Source organism: Lolium rigidum, chromosome 2 (genome assembly GCF_022539505.1).
Source record: "Lolium rigidum isolate FL_2022 chromosome 2, APGP_CSIRO_Lrig_0.1, whole genome shotgun sequence".
NCBI lineage: Eukaryota > Viridiplantae > Streptophyta > Magnoliopsida > Poales > Poaceae > Lolium > Lolium rigidum.
In genome coordinates, this window is record NC_061509.1 from 195319490 (window position 1) to 195327280 (window position 7791).

Below are 7791 nucleotides of genomic sequence, written 5' to 3' on the forward strand. Positions count from 1 at the left end.
AACTGTACCATCGTAGTACATGTACTTCATTACTCGGATTTGGGGATCGCACCCAAATTCAAGTAACATTGCACGGAGAATGTCAGCGAGTCCTGCGTCATAATCGATGAGTTGATTCCTTCACTTTCACATTACGTCTGGAATGTGAACTGGCCAAAGAGTATAATATTAGTAATGATGCATCATAATAGTGATAATAAAGAATTATCGCACTAAAAGATATGATTCCTAACGTTCTGTCCCATTTACTAGGTTCCAACCTAAGGTCAAAGCTTTTGCTCTGATACCAACTATGGTGACCCTGCATACCACTGCATGTTGTAGTATGCCAGTCGTTGATATAACATTCACGAAGTACCAATCCGCAAATATTACATCCCTCGGAGTAGTACAACAGAACATAGCTGGTCCATAACTCATTCATTTAATATTACAAACCATACGTACATATCATTACGGAGTTCCTCCTGGGTCCAGAGAGGAATACTCCTGGGTTCGAGGTAAACCCAACTTATCTTACAATATAGGAGTCTTAGCAGGTTATACATTTATTCTCCTCGAGCAGCTAAGTACTAAGTGTTCACACTGCTCGGTTACTACTACTAGTAGGTTACACTATGCTTGATCTCCTTCGGAACCCTCCCCGGCTCCATAGACGATGAGGTAGTCCACTCCCTCTACACCTCCGGAGAGATCTGGCTCTTCATAGCAGATCCCATCCGCTCCTTCTTGGCCATCGGTATCCTCCTCAAGGCGATTCAAACAATCTAAACAGGGGATTTAAGAGTGGTATGAGTACGAGCGTACTCAACAAGTTCATATTAGGAAAGAGGTGTTTAATGCACTAGCTACGATACTAGACCAGAAAGTCTAATACCAATGCATGTTTTAATAACCATTTCTTCAAAGGATTGCTTTTATTAAGAAGAACTATGTCCGTCAGCCTTCACCGGTTTACTAGAACTTCATGGAGTTCCTTTCCGGCAGCGTTCGCAGTTCCAAAACCCGGAACAGGGAGTGACAGGTCACGATTCATTACACTCTGCAGAGGTGTGTTGCTTTACCCATAAGAGATCTTAACCATGGTGCCAACCGGGCAGCTTTCCCGTCCACACTTCCTTTGGTGTGAGGCCCGGTATAAGGTCTTAGCCAATCATACTCCTCCGCTACCTCGAACACCCACCCTTTGTTGCAATCCCCGACCCTGGGTCCTCACAGGTGCATTTATACGAATTAAGGATAGCCCCCGACCACGACAACAATTCAGGGCTCTACCATAAATTCCTTCGCCGGTAGATGCAACCCATCATAGACCGCATTACCGTGGGGACTTTAACGGGTTCCCCACCTTACCGCTTGTCCCTCGGGATCAAGTGTCTACAGTAAGCGCATCCGTTGATGAACGAGAGGTGGAAGTACAATTGACTACTCCGTCCCACTCCAGATCTTATGGTTAACACGAGTTTTACGGCACACGAATCATTGGACGATATTTGTTGTTTAATCCTAGATGGATATAAACCCTTGCAATGGAACCTCCACCATATCAACACATACCATGGTTCCATTGCCCACCACATAGTCATATTCATAGTTATGAAAGTAGTACTTTTGCTTTTCATGCAAGAGTGGTAAGTATAATACTTTGCAAGTAATTTGGTAAAAATACTCAAATGACATGAGCAAGCGATGAACTTGCCTGAAGACTGCAAAGTGTTGCAGTTCGATGGTGTGGACTGACCTTGTCCTCTGTTGCTGAAAGATAGCATCATTGTCCGATAAGGGCAGTGGTTAAAGAAGCAATTATGCATGATTCAGTTTTTAGGGTTTGTTCCCCCCTTCCGGATGTTTTATTATTTCATATAAGAGGTGTTTACTTAGAATGATTTAGGGATACTCTGTTTAAGGTAAAATACTACCTTGGAATGTTGCTAAGGTGTTTTTAAAGTCCAAATGCATTTATGGACTTATTTTCATTATTGAAAATATGAGGTGTGATTTTTAATGATTATAATATTCATAAAATTATGACTTAATATTATTTGTCTCAAAAATTCCTTTTCATATTTTATTATGATAGAGAATTTTATGCTGAGTGGTTTTCATATATTTTTTTAGAGCTATATTTATTTTATAAAATTCTGTGAAAGATTCACTTAAATTGGCATTTTGGAAATGTCCAAAATGCCCCTCGGGCCCACCTGTCAGGCGGCCGAGCTGGTTAGGTTGGACCAGCCCACTGGGCTCGGTCCAACCGACCAGTCGCTCGCGTCGTTCTTCTCCTCTCCTAACCCTAGCTCTCCCGCACGCTTCCTGGCGATTCGTCGTCGCCCCCGCCGCCGCCGCTTTATCCTGACCGTCTCCGGCCACCTCCGGCGATGAGATCGGTCGCGTTCGCTCCGCCTCTCGACAGCGCACCAGATGGTCCGCGTCGATCTGCGTTTGGTGGCCTCCTCCGTTTTCCCTCAACCCTACTGCGCCTAGGGTTGCGTGGTGCTCGCGGCGGTTCCTCGTCCTCCGGCGTCCCTGGACGCAGTGGTGACACCGTTCGCCTCGCCAGGGTGTTGCTGGAGCGCTTGCGCTCGGCGAACGCCTGGCTTGGCCGCGGCTTGGCGCTACCGTGGCCGGGCTGTGCCACCGTGCTGCCACGGTAACACCGTGGTGCTCTGCTCCAGGTTAGTGCCCCTGTCCTTCTTCTTTCTCTCCTCCTCCTCCTCGTCTAGCTCTAGCTACTAGCTGCTCCTCCTCTTGGAGATGCTGCCATGCCGTGCTTCTGGGCTGTGCTGGCTACTGCTGCTGTGCTCTCTACTGTTGTTGTGCGTGTGCTAGCTGTTGTTGCTACTCTACTTGCCATGTCTTAAGACCATGCTGTTGCTTGCTATATGCACTGGATTGCTACTGTCTGGTCGTATAATCCATCCCTGGCTTGATTGCCTTGAGCAATCCTTGCTTGAGCAAAGGGCCAGTGGTGTGTGTTGTGTGCTATTCTTGTGTAAATTGATCCAGTGGTACATCATTTTCTTGATGTGCTTGTGGATACAATTATATAGTCATATATGCAATTTCTCTGTATTCAGTTATGGCCTGTGTGTAATTCTTCAGTGACTGACTAAATTATTGATGCTATATTTGGCTCTAGCAGGCTCTACCAAGCCCTGGTGATCATATGATCAACAGTTGCTTGTTGTTTGCTTGCTATACTCCTATTTGGGCCTTACTGATGGTTATTTCATTAACTGGTCCATGTATTGATGCTAGGATTGACTCTAGCATGCCCTAGCATGCTCTAGCAGGCTCTGATGATCATGTGATCATCAGTTGCTTGTGAGTTGCTTGCTAACCTACTATCTGTACCTGTCTGGTGCTTATCCTTGTGTCTGTGTAACACCATATCTTGTGCTGGTGCATGCTGTTGCTTGATCAAGTATCTGTTGATGCTTGCAGTGATCCCTTGGATCATATACAAGACTTGATGCTTGGTTTGCTTATCTGTTTCATTTATATGTGTAGTTCTGATGTATTGAATAGATAAATGACGTGAACTGCTTAGCAGTGGTGATCTCATGGATGGATTTGATGCAGCTATAGCGATGCCAACCACTGGTTGGGTACCCTAGCTCATACTGAACCCTATTGGGTGATGATGTGATGCTTCAGTAAACTTTTCTGTGTGGCTAGGTAGCTGTGGTGACCCTAGCAGTCTTTATCTGCTAGAAACGGTTGCTCCTACCTCTATTGGATGCTTCTGTGCACTATTCCTAGTAGTCTTCCATGGCTTCTAGGATATTTGATGTTGAAATAACATTGGACAGTTATTTGTCCAATAATCTGATGGTTTAGGAAGCTATATGTGTGCTTTGTGAATCTGACTGACTAGATAGGATAAATCCATGGTGGATTTCTTTGGTTAAGTCAATGTGTTGACAAAACCAATGTTCCTTGGTGATTTCCTTCTAGCTAGGTCATTTGTTTGCTGGCACCAAATGGCTTTGCAGCCACATGATGATACAAACAGGGTTTCTACCCTTCTTTGCTTATGTGATGCATGTGTATTCTTATCTATGAGCAAAACATGTGCTTGCTCATGATCATATGGTATAACTCACTCCAGCTCCTAGATTAGTTGCTGATGTAGAGGTTTTGCTTCTGGGAATTGGTCAAGGCTTGCCCTGCTCCTCCTGCTGGGCTTGGCTTGATTGATTACTGGTGGTTTTTGGAAAGGTTGAACAGCTCTGGCTGGTCTTCCTGTTCTTGCTGTTCTTACCCTTGGAGCTGCTGTCGATGAACATCTAGGGTTTGCTTCTGAAAATTTTTTATACCACCTCTACCTTGCTTCCTTGGTCGACAGCACCACCAAGTCACTTTGGTGACTCCCCTGGTTTGTGTGTGCTATTGGGCATGCAACATGCATTGTGATCTTCTTGGTTGTTCCCTGGTTGGAACTTGAGCTGTGAGTGGATCAGCTCGGCTGGTTTGGTAATATCCACCCAAATTCTATTTCTTTGACTAACCTGCCAATTGGCATTGCCACTTGGCATAATTTGCATTTCTTTCTGTTGTGTTTATATGCAGGGATCAAATGGATGCTCAAGAAGCTCTTCATCAAGTGTTGATCAAGAAGTTTCTTGAAGACTTTAGCTAGTAGTTTATCCAGTTGCATATCTTTGTAATTTTCACTTTCTTTTTCATTTATTCAATTTTCTGAAATGTGTTGTAATAATTATTATTCACAAGAATATTGTAAATGACTTTGTATCTTGTGTGTTAATCAATAAAGCTCAAGGTTTTCTCTAATGAACTTTACTTACAATTTCTATTGTTTCAATTACTTATTTATTCAATTGTTTATTGAATTATCCAAATTTGAATTACACGATTCATAATTAAAGTTTGAATTTGAAATTCAAACATAACATGTTGGAATTCAATCATGCAACTTAAGTTGAGAAGGAATTGGTTCCCCTCTCTTCTCGAAAACCCTAATTGAGTTAGTTGAGGTCCAAGTTTATCGCACTCTCGAAACCCTAACCATATATGGTGTCGAGAGAGAAAATTGTCCCCCTTCGATGTAGTTTTTCTTTAAAAGCGCGGAATTTCCCCAGATTTTACGATGCAATGCACATCCCTTTCTAAATTCTACCCCTCGATCGTCTCTAAACCTGGGATATTACAATAATGGCCCTTTCCTTATGGTTAGACTTTTCTCCATTACGGAGATGGCAAGCTCCACAACCACTTCACAAGCTCCACGAAGGAGAAGCCCGGGACTCTTCACAATCTTCCTTGAAGAGATCTCCGGAGCACCAACCGCCAAGCCAACTAGGAGGTCTCCCTCCAAGAGTAACAAGCTCACGGTCTCTCACTCGAACTAATCGTGGTGGAGAGCTCAACACAATGCAATGATGCAAAGCAAGAACACTAGAGGTGTTCAAAATCCTTCACACTCAAATCCCACCAAAGCAACAAATGCTAGGATGAGATTAGAGAGGAAGAACAAAGAGGAAATCAACAAATGACTCCAAGATCTAGATCCAAAGGGTTCCCCTCACTTAGAGGAGAAAAGGATTGGTGGGGACTGTAGATCTAGATCTCCTCTCTTAGATCCCTCAAGAATGAACAAGAATCATGAGGGGAATCAAGAGAGAGGGCAAGTTCTTCAAAGTCAACAATGGAGGAGAGAGAGTGGAAGAACTTCTTGAATGGATCGTAGCGAACAAGAGGGGGGTGAATGGACGCTACGTCAAGTTTTATCCTTTTTCAATTTTTAGTGCAACGGAAGGTAAAGGTGATTGCTTTAGCGGTGGCAGTGTTCCTACTATGATCCTAGGCAAGTGCAACAAGTAAAGGAACAAGCAAGATAGTAAGAGTAAGGAGCGGGACAACCGGATGGCGCGGAGACGAGGCAAGGTTTGTTTCCCGCAGTTCCTCTCACAAGAGAGAGTACATCTGCGTTGAGGAGGTGCTAGCCTCACACAAGAGGCTAGGCGGCCACACCACGAAGGAAGACCTCACCTTCTTCCTCGAGAGAGCTCCACAAAGGGGCTCCCCCTTCTCCACTATGGCATTGGTCGAGGCGGTGATTCCTTCACAAGGTTGGGGCGAGCTCCACACCACAAGGAGGCTCCCAACAACCTATGGAGCTAGCACAACACCAAGCTAGCCTCCATAGGTGCACTTTCTCCAAGATCCCACCATAGGAACCCTAACTCCAAGATCCACTAAGGACTAGCAAGTATTGGTGAAATCTCTCTTGGTAGAACTATAGATCGAGGCCTCCTCCACCACTCCTCAAAATTTGGGCACGATTGGTTGGATGGTTGGGGAGATCCTCAAGGTTTAAGCTCAGCAACAATGGAGGAGAGAGAGTGGAGAGATAAAATCGTGTTGGGGAAGAAGGGCCCTTTAAATAGGCCCCCCGAAATCCAACCGTTATCTGCAGTTTTTGCCTAAGCGGTACTACCGCTTTGGGAAGCGGTACTACCGCTCTGGATTCGAAATCCCACAGAACTTATCCACGTGGACACATAGCGGTACTACCGCTCGCGGTACCGCAATGGGCTCCAAACCTTACTGGATCCCAAGCGGTACTGAAGCGGTACCAGAGCGGTACGGCCGTAACTCCTATTACGGTACTTAAGCGGTACCTCGGGTGGTACTACCGCTCGCAAGCGGTACTACCGCTCAAGGTACCGTAAAGGTACCGTAACTTGTTCTGTGGGACAAATCCAGCGCAGGACTCCAGAGCGGTACCATGGGGCGGTACTAGTAGGGGTAGCGGTACTACCGCTACTAGTACCGGTAGTACCGGCCTGACAAAAACTGCTTTCCTCTTTTCCTCTCCAACATGTTACCTCGCGATACACACACAAAACCAGAAAACCTATAAGATACGCTTCAGTCCTCTGATCTTGACGTGTCCAGCGAGGTCACCGTGCACTTGCAAATCTAACAAGGATACTCAATGCACACGGTGAGATTGTTCAAGTGTTGTCATCAAACACACAAAACCAGGGGTTTAGACTTTGCTCTTTCAATCTCCCCTTTTTGGTGTTTGATGACAACACAAGAATTTGCAATGGCATATGATATTATGATGAGATATTTAGATTTGCAAAAGCTCGACGGAGCTCCCCCTAGACATGTGCATATTGTGAATATGTATTTGAATACAAATGCACACATCTTAGAGGCATAACTCCCCCTAGATTTTACAAACGAAGCACGTATGCAACAAGGACACTTGACATGTTTAAAAGGCATATGCACAATATGGAGGCAACAAAAGATCATGCAAGGAGCTTTGGGTGAAGTTATCATACCTTTGCCTTGAGAATACCCAAACTCACCGTAAGGTGCCTCCATAGAGTTGATGTAGCCACACGAATAGATAAACAACGAGGACCAAAAGGCTACAACAACGAAAGTCCCCATGCAAAAACCCATCCGAATAGGAACTTCTCCCCCTTTGGCATCGGAACACCAAAAAGGAGGGTAAGGAAACTACAAGGATGGTAAGAGAGAACACACAACCAAGTTTGCAAAAACCAAAAGGAAAACAAAGCTTGAATGAGACTCTCCAAAAACATGGAGAAAAAGATAACAAAGAAGAAGGACAAAAGAAAGTCACAAAGAAACACGAAGAACCAAAAACTCCTCAAGAAGGAGGTTGGTGGCCGAAGCCACCGTGTAAGAGTATAGTAGTGTGAGGTCGCGTAGATGTATCTAGGACTCACGACTACAACTCAACATGAAGCTCATTAGTCACTTGTTTGACAAATAACATATGTTTTG